Source organism: Tursiops truncatus, chromosome 2, assembly GCF_011762595.2.
Source record: "Tursiops truncatus isolate mTurTru1 chromosome 2, mTurTru1.mat.Y, whole genome shotgun sequence".
NCBI classification, from domain to species: Eukaryota; Metazoa; Chordata; class Mammalia; order Artiodactyla; family Delphinidae; genus Tursiops; species Tursiops truncatus.
In genome coordinates, this window is record NC_047035.1 from 88,982,129 (window position 1) to 88,994,090 (window position 11,962).

Here is an 11,962-nt window from a genome sequence, read left to right on the forward strand (position 1 = left end):
TTCTCTACTAAAACAGCTAAGTTTTTTACAACTCTGTGACTTTTTGTATATGTTAAATTTCATGGGAAACACTGCCAAATAAGAAGTCATGCTAAACTTTCTTTAGGGTATATGTTTACGAAATTCCTAAAAATCTGGTATGTCCTGCTATAATATTTTCAGTCACAATTCTAGCTATTATCTTTATTATTTATCACAAAAATAACCAAATTTACTTGTCAATTACATTTTTTTTTTGTATGTGTATGTGAACTCTAACCAGATCTTTAACTATGGCCATTTTTAAAGTTTTTGTCATTTGCAGACAGTTACTGTTTCACACTGATGCCTTTGCAAAAGTGTTCCTGCAAAAGTGCTTCATCTTCAAAGAGATTCATGGAAAAGGCCCTGACAAGTACTCTAGAATGCAGGTTTCTGATAACTTTAAGATCATAACACTCAACTGGATAAGAATTTCTAAAACTCTGATGGAAAACTGATGAATTTATAAAACTGCTAACAAAAGATCAAGAGCAAGAAGAATTAATTACAGGGGACTAAATGAACTAATGGAGATGATTATAATCTTATGACTTCATTTAAAACGTTGCTGGTTCTTTAATGTTTTGTCTCTAGATTTAAAGGACTCTTTTCTCCTCTCCTTAAACACTAACTAAACTTCTTATTTTTCATGGCAATATTTGTATTTGTATAAGTTCAATAAAAATCTGTTTTCTTTGTTAACAGGATACAACTCGAAAAGTCTATGGCTTGACCTCTTAGCCTAAAGAGACTTTTAAAGGTCTAATATGAAATTCCCTATGCAAAGTTCCAGCAAATAAGATTTAAAAGAGTCTACATTATCTATCACTATTCTTGCTATTCTTGCACTCACGTAAATAATCAGGCCAAGTTTATTAAAACTAAAGAATTTGCAGGGCTTCCCTGGTGGCGCAGTGGTTGAGATGCAGGGGACATGGGTTCGTGCCCCGGTCAGAGAAGATCCCACATGCCGTGGAGTGGCTGGGCCCGTGAGCCATGGCCCCTGAGCCTGCATGTCCAGAGCCTGTGCTCCGCAACAGGAGAGGCCACAACAGTGAAAGGCCCGTGTATCGCAAAAAAAAAAAAAAGAATTTGCATTGAATTAGTCTTTTTTTTTAATACAGCAGGTCCTTATTAGTCATCAATTTTATACACATCAGTGTATACATGTCAATCCCAATCGCCCAATTCATCCCACCACCACCACTACCCCCCCGCCACTTTCCCCCCTTGGTGTCCATACGTTTGTTCTCTACATCTGTGTCTCTATTTCTGCCCTGCAAACCGGTTCATCTGTACCATTTTTCTAGGTTCCACGCATATGCGCTAACATACGATGTTTGCAAACAAATTAGTCTTTGATAAAAAATGGAGATTAGAGGAAAAAAAAGTTTCAATAATATGCTTTTGTGGGTATCATATTCTAGTGTTGTTAACTGTCTTTGATGTTTTGTTTTCTACCTGTAAACTGGATTGGATCCTGAATTCTTCTCATTTCCTCCAGTATTTGCCTAGAATTCTCCAAACTAACATTTCCAGTTTCCCCCCACCATTTTGACTTGGAATCACTATGAAACTAAAACTGTCCCTTTCCCGAAGCCATATAAACTAAAGCTGAACAACTTGATATAAACTTTAGAGAAATCACCATAACAGCTCATGTTATGTGGACACGTGGACAATCTTTATGTCTGTTGCTATGTGGCCACTCAGAAAAATTACCCAAGACATTCACACTGTGGACCAGGAAAATCTGATTACCACTGCTTGTACCACCTCCTGAAATAAAACACCCTCAATATTCATCCTGTCCTAAGTAATCATGAGGATATGTGTTTGCTAATACATTATGTTGTGCTTATGTAAATATTTTTAAAAAAATCGAAACCCTTATTTAATTGGTTAACTTTCGGTTCCTGGAAATCTTCATTCTGGGGAATTTTTCAATCTTTGGCTATTATTCTCCTCAGCATTGTCTACTCTTGAGGGTTTTAAATGCCTGTTGGGATCCATTCGCATGCCAAGTGATATGCACAGGATCAGACAACAGGATGAAATCAACAACAACTACATAAATGATGAAGCTAATGACTCCATGGCTCTCTAGCCTAATGACTCAACTAATGGAAAAAGTGAATATGTGATTCTCTGGCCTGATTAAATGAACAATGGTAACTGAGAATGATACTATACTGGTTGGTTATTCTCTGCCTGCTGAGAGAATATCAGAGGGGAATCATTAAAATAAAAAACAAACAGAAACAAGTAGAGATCAGCCCTGAAAACTCCCTGAGCGGACAAAATTACTTCAGTCATACAGATAAAGCTTTTAACTTAGTTTATTTTGCAAGACTAACTTGACCTGAGTCATTTCTTGGTTATGCCTCTGGAAAGCGTAAGCAAAGCTTGAACTGTTTCCCAAGGTCAATATGAGCTAACCACTGAAAATTCTACTGTTATAGCCAATCACTGTAAAGACAACACAGTCACTGCTTTCTCACATATATACTTCTTTATAACAATATACCCTGGGCCTCATTCCATATTTTGGTTTGAGTGCTTCCAGTTTGCAAATTGTCTTTTTGGTGTGTATACAATAAATTTTACTAATTACTACATCAATTATTTGTTGGTTTTACTTCTGTTATTTCTGAACTTTTGACACAGAAAAGCTGAGCAGAAGGAACAAAGGCTTCCCATATACTCTGTGCCCTGACAAATACATAGCTTCCCCATTATCAACATCCCCTACCAGAGTGGTACATTTGTTACAACTGATGAACTTACGCTGAGACATCATTATTACCCAGAGTCCATAGTTTACATTAAGAGGCATTCTTTGTACATTTTCTGTTTGGACAAATTTATAATGACGTGCTCACCACTGTAGTGTAATACAAAATATTTTCACTGTCCTAAAAATCCTCTGTGCTCTGCCTATTCATTCCTCTCTCCCTCCTAGGCCCTGGCCACTGCTGATGTATTATTTTCTAATATAAACATTTAACTATAAATTTTCTCCAGATACTTCTTTAGCTCTATTCTCCAAATATTGATATGCTATATTTTTATCTTCATTGCATTCCAAATATTTTCTAAATTCCCTTGCAATTTTGTTTTTAATTCAAGGCATGGGTTAGTTAAAATTATATTGCTCATGTGTGTGTTATCAACTCTTTGGACATTATCCAAATATCTTTTCTGTAATCAATTTCTAATTTAATTCTGTTGTAATCAGAGAGCATATGTTGTATGCATGATTTCAATTCTTTGAAAATTATTAAGATTTTTTTTCTGGCCCAGAATATGGTCTTTCCTGGTGAATATTCCATGTACACTTACAAAGTACACGAAGTCAGCTCTTGTTGGATGGAATGTTCTTTAAGCATCTATTATGTCAAGTTGGTTGATAATGTCTCTCCAGTCTTCTCCATCCCTGATTTTCTTTGTTCTATAAGTTATTAAAAGGAGTGTTGAAGTCTCCAGCCATAATTGTGAATTTGTCTATTTCTCCTTTAAATTCTGTTTTTGTTTTGTGCATTTTGAATCTCTGTTTTTATATGCATACACATTTAGGAATTATATATGTCTTCTGGTGGAATTGAAACTACTATTATCATGTGATATCCTCTGCATCCCTGGTAATATTTACTTCTCTAAAGTGTACTTTCTCTGATATTAATTGACACTAAGTGTCTTTAATTCATGTTTTCACATAACTTCACTTTTTCATCCCTTATGTCTCTATATTTAAGATACATCTCTTGGAGACTGCATGTAGTTTGGTCTTGCTTTTATTTGTATCCAACCTGTTATACTCCATATTTCAAATGAGGGTGTTTAGTCATTTACACTTATTTATTGATAATTCTATCACATTACTACATTACTAATGACTACATTACTAATTGTCATACATTTTACTTCTTCTAAATATATAATTGCCAAAATACGTTACTATGTATAGTCAATTATTCTTTATCAAAATTAAATATACAGAGACTATTAAATTCACCTTCACTTTTAGTATTTGTGGCACTCTTCATTTCTTTGTGTATATCCATTTATCTTCATCTGATATTTATAAAACTTGTTCCTGAAGAATTTTCTTCAGTATTTCTTGATGGCTGGTAATGAATTCTTCCATCTTCTGTTTCTCTGAAAAAGTCTTTATTTTGCCTTCATTTTTGAAAGATACGCTCCCTAAATGTTTAATTCTGAATTGACAGTTTCTGTTTATAAATTTTGGCACATTAAAGATATAACTCCATTTTCTTATGTTTCGTAAAGAATTCTGAGAAGTGTGCTATAATTCTTACATTTTCTTCTCTATATGTGTGTTTCTTTTTATCTGGTTGCTTTCAAGTATTTTTCTACTTTCAAGCATTTTTCTACATCATTTGAGTATGATATGCCTGAATGTGTGTGTGTTTCATCTTTTTTATTTCTTGGAAATCTCTAGATTTCTTGTATATGTAAGATTCTTTCATTTTATTAAATATTTAAAAACTAATGGGTCATTATATCTTAAATTATTTTTTTCTGTCCTATTCTCTATTCTTGTTCTGCAACTCCAATTACTCATAGATTAGACTGTCTGACATTGTACCACAGCTACTTCTCTTTGTTAGAGTTTAGATAATTTTTATCGATGTATCTTCAAGTTCAGTAACTCTTTAATCAGATATATCTGGTCTTCTGCACACTAAAAAAATTATCTCTGATATTATTTTTTTAGTTCTAGATTTTCATTGATTTTTTAAAAATGGTTTTTATCTCTCTACTGAACTCCTCCATCTTTCAATGTATGTTGTCTACCGCTTCCTCTGGTTTCCTTAATGCATTAATTGTAGTGTTTTAAAAGTTCCTGTCTCCTAGATACAATATCAGGATCATTGCTAAGTGTTTTTTATTGCTTTATCTCCTAACATGTATTTTATTTTCTGCCTGCTCTTTTGTATGTTTCATAGGTTTATATTATGTTTCATATTGTGTATATAAGAACATTAGAGCCTGAGGTAAAGGGTACTTACATCCAGAAATGGACCATTAGTATTTTTTTGCAGGGGATATAGTGAGAAGTTGAGCTGGGTTGGGGTTTTGTCACCCCTATCATAACCTTCTGCTCATGACAGTAGTGGTTTGCTGTAACTTTTGCTTTACAGTGTGATCTGTGGTACCAAAGGGTTTCTGTTCCATCTCAGCTCTCAGCAGTCCTTCTTTGGATTCACCACAGTGGGGCCTCTGTCCACACATTCTTGACCCATCCACAGCAGTGGACTGCTGTGATTTTTTTACTTAGTGATAAGCTCACAGTGACAGTGTTCTCTGTTCTCCTGGTTCAACTTCTGTCTTCAGCAGGCTCTGTGCAGCTAGGCCTCTTGAGGCTTTTTTACAGTGTCCTTGCTTCTCCTCCCCATGCCTGCCTTCCTCTGCCTTGTGTCTATGGTGGGTCTCGCACAGGAGGACATTTCTTGACCTTCCCTGGTAGAAGCAGATCTCAGCTTTGTAACAGCTTGGATCCTGAGCTCAATAAGGTTTCCTGCTCCTCAATCAGGAATAGAGTATTTTTCCTTGTACTCTTTACCTAGAAGTAATCAGTCACTGTTACCTGATGGTGGGAAGGTCTTCTGTCCCTATCCCAGAGGCAGACATGTCTTGCTTCTATCCTATTCCAGAAGCAGGAGATCATCGTGCTAGTCTTCCAGTGGCAGCCAGTTACCTCCTACTGAGCTTCATCACACTCTCTGAACCTAGTCCCAAATATTTCTCATGAGCACCCTGGAAAAGAATTTATAGGGGAACCAAACTTACTCCTGGGGCTGCCAGTGACACTAAACTGCCATGCTTGCCAACACTCAGTTTTTAAGAGTTAATTAATACGTCAGTGAATTTTTGCAACTCTTCTTTTATGGACTTTACTTCTTCCTCACATAATCTGCCAAAGGCAAAAAAGTACATGGGTCCTGTATCTTCTCAGAGGGCTTACTGCCCTTTGAAATTCAGTTTACCTTGTTATTTTATTCTCTGATAGACTTAGGAAATGTTGTAATTTACTGTATTATCCAAGTTTTCCTAGTTGTTAGGGTGGACGCAACTTTTTCTTTTGGCTATCTATAGCCTAAGCAGAAGTGGAACCCATCCGTGTGTTTCATATTGCTTTCATATATGATGTATCCTTCAGGCCTTCCTTTGAAGTACAGTTCTCCAGTGAGTATTCTTACATTACATAATATATCCCCTAGAGCATGCCATCTTCTCTGAGCCTGATTATGCCTTTGTCCACCATCTTCCATGGCAATCCTACCATTTCCACCTCAGTTAGTATGGGACATCACTTTTCTCATGCTTCTAGAAGCCATGCTAGCAATGTGTCTATACCATCTCCAGCATGCTTGCCAGGCTGTTAAGTATTCTATCCCAGGAAAGTATTGGAAGACTACTAGACCCTCCCTTCTCCAACTTATGTTTCACTTCTCTTTGATCAAGCACCCTCAGAATCCTACCAAAATCCCACAGTTGCTTTGGAGTACAGTCCCTTTCCTCCCTTATCAGACCCAGCACATCTCCAGCTAAGTTATATTCCAATTTTAATCTTCATTATAGTCCTAGTGTCTTGGAGGGGAGAAAGAGACAGATTCGGAAGAGATCACATGGGGGAAAGACCTATGCGGAATTTTCCAGCAATTAGAAAAAAATAGTCTTTAATGTGGAGTACTGGGCCATCTCTTCAGGCTCACTAGTTTCAGGGAAATTTGGGGATTCGAGACTGTCAGGAACTTCATCCAAAATATCCTTATAGCATGTGTTAGAGTTATATTCTTTCGTATCCTGGACCCTAATGTTAGCACTGCAGACCTCGTTTGTTGGGACTTTCACTTTTTTAGAATGTTTCTCCACTTAGAATTAATTCCTAGACCTGGTCATCAACTCCCTCTGCCCTACCACTTCTTTCACATTTAGCTTTTAATTACTAATTATTTATATTCAACCTTTTATTGTTTTTCCAAAATATCAATATAGCTTAGCAATAGCTAGTCCCTTGTCCTGCCAGTGACTATTTATCCCAATATTTCTTATTTACCTGATATATCACAACAGTTAATGCATTCCCTTCCACTGGTATACCATTCTAGTTGACTACTGGTGAAAATTTTAACATAATTGGACTACTACCTTGTGCCAGAGGTCATCTTTAATCTACCTACCAAAGTGATGATTTCCTCATTGCTAACCAAACAGTTGGTATCTAGCTCCAAAATCTCATCCTACCTTCTGCTTCTGCAAAATGTTCTTTACATCAATTATCACATGTTGGTTCTCTGGTAAGCATGCAGGAAGTTTATTTGGGGATCCTTTTGTCATCAGTACTGAGGAAGTGAAGGGAAAGCAGCAAGACTGGGAGGAGATGAGCTATGACATAGTCTCTACAAAAGACTCAGCCAACCCTGTGTATGTGAGTGGAGTGGAGTGGGGGGTTTGAAGATAGAATGACCTTTCAGTGTTCTCCATACACACTTATATAGATCATTGGATCTGGATCTCCTCGGGAAAGTGATATAACCTTGGCCATGGTGACTCTCTTCAACTAAGACAATCTCCTAAGAGGATTGGCAGGTGAAGAGGCCATGCTGGCAGCAATCCTAGCAGCTGTGGTTAATATAGCCTACATTTCTGAAGGGGGGTCTTAGAGGCACATCAAGTTTGAGAAATGTGAAGAAACCATACCAAGACAATCACTGTCAAACTGCTAAAAAGTAAAGATAGAATATCTCCAAATCAAGACAAAAAGGGACATCAAATAGTAACAGTAAGTTATACAGCTAGTTTTTAGTAATGTAAATCAGAAGTTAATTAAATGTTACCCTTAAAACAAAAGAGAAAAATAGCTGACAACCAGAAATGTTGTTCCCATGTAAGAAGGCAACATAAGGATGTTTGAAGATAATAATCAAAAAACAGGTTTTTTGTTTGTTTGTGGGTTTTGCCAGAAGAATTGCACTAACAGAAATACTAAAGGTGGCTGAACTCGTGGACAGGGGTTACTTAGACATTTAAAGAACTATTGGACATAGAGTGCCAACTGAAGTTGGTACCTGGATTCCCAATTCATCTCTGTGATCCTTCATGCCCCTCCATTAGAGTGGGATTTTGTGAGAGTCAGCTAATAAAGGAACCTTGGCTACATCTAGCTCATAGTGGGTTCACTGTGTCTGTAGACCCACCCAGTGATTATTGCCCAGTCCCCAGGCAATCCTTGGCTTGGAAGACCAAATGGAAACCTCAGATACTGGCCCCCTTCCTAGCCAAAAGAGTAATAAAAAACAACACTGCATCCTGGGAGGGAGATTAAGTGATGGCAGATATTAGTGCCATCATTAAAGAACTACATGTTGCAGGGGCAGTGGTCCCTATCATATATTAATTTAATTATACCATCACTTATTACATTATTGTATACGAACTGTCCCTGGAAGTGTGTGCCCTTGGATGATGCAGCATCCTGCAATTGAGGCAAACCCTAAAGAAATTCAAAGCTGGCAGCACTTCCCTGAAAGCCGGGGCAACAAGTCCTGTCTCAATGGGGGATCTGAAGAGCACATTTCCATGTTGACCACAGCAAATAATATAAAGTAAGATTAATTAGGCAATTTAAACTTGAAAAGAAATGAATTTCTTCTAAATGCATTATGTAATTTTCCTCAAATCATCTTTTTTTTTCTACCCCAGACTTGATTGTGTCATCACAGACTGTGACAAGTAAGATGAGAGCCACGAGGTTTACCCTGACTGGACTTGTCCAATAGTCCAGCTTTGACTTTTCCCCTCAAATATGTCAGTGCAGACACCTCACTTAAAATAACAGTTTAAATGCAAAAACTGACTTCCATAGAGGAATGGAGACTCTCTTTTATTTAATTAATCACCAAATACTTATTGAACTAGGTGTCAAGAAATGAAAATAACTAGGGAAGCCTAACAGCCTCTAGACTTAATGTCTTTTGTGTACATTGTTCAGTATTTCACGGAGTTAGTCACCACATTTCTCACCAGTTTCTTCCTCAATGTATTACTGTTTTTTTCCCCATGGAAACGTATTTTTAATTACATAATGGAAGTCAGCAGAAAATAGGATTTACATGACAAATATTTCCATTCAGTCACCTTTGCTATAAGTCAAGGGATTTATTGCTGATAAAATAATTTTTCATGCAATCATCAAATTGAGTATGCAATCTGGTTTATATACTGTGTGGCATGTGAAATAAAAGATGAATAAGCTGTAAACTCTTTATAAGAACCTCTATTCTATTAGGAGAGGTGAAAGATGGACATAAATAAACAAAATATAAAACAATAGGTATGAGGTGCCAGATGACAAGGGAAGTAATGTAAGAATTCAGAAGAAAGTAATTCTACCTCTGCTTGGTATGAGATCTCTGGAAATGGCAGGATAGAAAACATACTTAGCAGAAACAACAGCATTATAACCAAGACATGAAAGAAAAAGAAAAATCTTTAGGGAAATGGTTACTAGTTCAGGTCGGCTGGAGCATAGCTATTTGCAGGAGAATGGATAAATTAAAGTTTAGAAAGGTGTTTTGAATCTCACGAAGGTCTGAATGCTGACCAAAGGACTTAGGATTTAATTAACTAGACAATGGGAATACTCCCATGGTTGTTAAGAAGGGAATGTGTATAGGTTCAGAACCAGGGAATGTGTATAGGTTCAGAACCAGGCTTTTAGAAAACTAATTTGATCGCTTGGAGCAATCTGGATTGAATTGAAGATTCTAGAAGTTTGAGAGCTTTAATTAGTTCTCAAAAAAAAAAAAGAATATTTAAATAGTTCAAGTAAAAAGTAATGAGGGCCTAAATTATTTTTGCACAATATTGCAATTATTTATCTACTCTTCTATTACATCTTATTTAAATTTTTGAATCTAAACTTCTAATATAGTGCTAACCTTGTTTGCTTTTTAAGAAATATAGTAAGTCTATATAGAATAAATATAGAATAAATGAGTCTATGATAAGTAGGAAATACAATGTAAAAGACAGTTTGAAATCAATGGAATCTTCTGAATCATCTGATATGGAAACTGGAACAGAGAGATTTCAAAGAAGTTGCACATGAGTGGATGAAAGAATGGTGGTAATAATTATAGAAAAAAAAAAGCTCAATTGGAAGAGCAGGTTTGAGGCACAATATGGTAAGTTTGGGGCAAGATGAGGGACATTCTCACTTGAGCCAGGAGGGAGTGCTACTTTTGACCACTTTCTCACAAAATGGCACACAGAGAGGTAGGCACTTGCCTTTTCCTCACAGAACACAGCATTGCTTCAGGGCAGTGAATACTGGATGGAAGTTAGCATCATTTTGACTTTTTAGATGCCTGCTCTTTTGAAATGTTTTGGGGTTGTAGCACTCCGTGGAGGTTAGTGTTTTCTCAGATGAATAGCAGGAGCATGTGTGACCAAACCCTAGAGAATAGTTCAAGATTTGGCAAAAGGAGTAAATGTCCAGCCACCAGAGGGGACTCCCAGGAACGACTTGATGGGAAGCAACAGCCTCTAGAAGCTGTAGTCACATTGTTGGACACAGGTGGGATTCATTTGGAACTTGCCCAGAAGATTTTGGGGTGGGTGGAGTGTACATTGCAGGAACCTGAGGATTGTCAATAATGTCGGTGGGTTATTGATCTCACAGAATTAGTGGGCATTATTGTTAACAGAGTTGCGTAACAGTCACAGACCGTGGACACTACAGACAAGCCACACTTCTCTTCCATAGGAATTGCCCCCTCCTACCCATTTGCTTCCAAGAATCATTTCTATATACATTTAGCATGTCTTGTCAATGGACAGAAATCATTACAGAACCAAGTTTTAAAGCATTTATGGTTGGTTTTGAATTTGGAAAAAATGTGCACATATCCCCAGAAAAGCTAGGCACAGGTTTTCATCCAGAATGAATAATTATGCATAGAACTGATTACTTAAATACACAGTTCATGATTATGAATGAAATTACCTGCTTTACACTGCAAATACCTTGCTCTGCATGGATTAAGCAAAGTAAAACTTGATTGCAGATGCTGAAAATTTTAGGTCTTGAGATTTTCCAGTTGCTCTGAAAATATATCACTTACCTCTTATAATATTCCCCTTATAGAAGTAATTTACAAGTTGAAATTGAAGATGAAATATTGGTTATACTGGATTTCACAGGGGAGTAAAATTCCAGGAGCTGGGCCACAGGAAAGTAAGTGGACTGTTTTTCTGTTTTTTATATCATCTAGTTCAGATACTTTTCCCAAGATACAGAGGCACAGGCCCAGTAGATCTCTACCTACTGGTTTAACCTGGGGGATTCCTGCAAAGCCCCAAACTCCTTAGTTTCTCCTATAAGCCTGTGTAGATGCCTAAATCCTAAATCCTACCTTCATTAACTTTACTGGTTTAGGTTTTTTTTTACTTATTAAAATGCATGTTCCTAAGGAAAATAATCTGTGACAGTGTGATCCATCAAAGTAATGTAGTATGAACCAGCTTGTCAGCTCTATTCCAAAGTGACAGCTGGGGAAGAACAGGTTTATTTTCTGATGTTGTTTGGGCAATGTCATTTTTCAAATCTTTTCCCACTAACCAGATTAGGACCCTCTGTGGACGCAAGGGCTTTGGTTTTGGCTTTTATCAGATAATTTTATATGGCCTCACTTCCCATTTTTGAGGAATTTATTTACTTTTCTTGGATTTCATTGAGAGTTTTGTAGAAAACCAGCTTTGTAAGTATGTAATGCTTAAATGCTGAAATTGTGATCCCAGATCAAAAATAATTTAAAGACACCAAACTCAGAAGCACTTTGAAATGTAGGCACAACATAGCTCATTTCCCTTGGTTTATTACTTTCCTTTATGTTAATAAATCATAGCACTA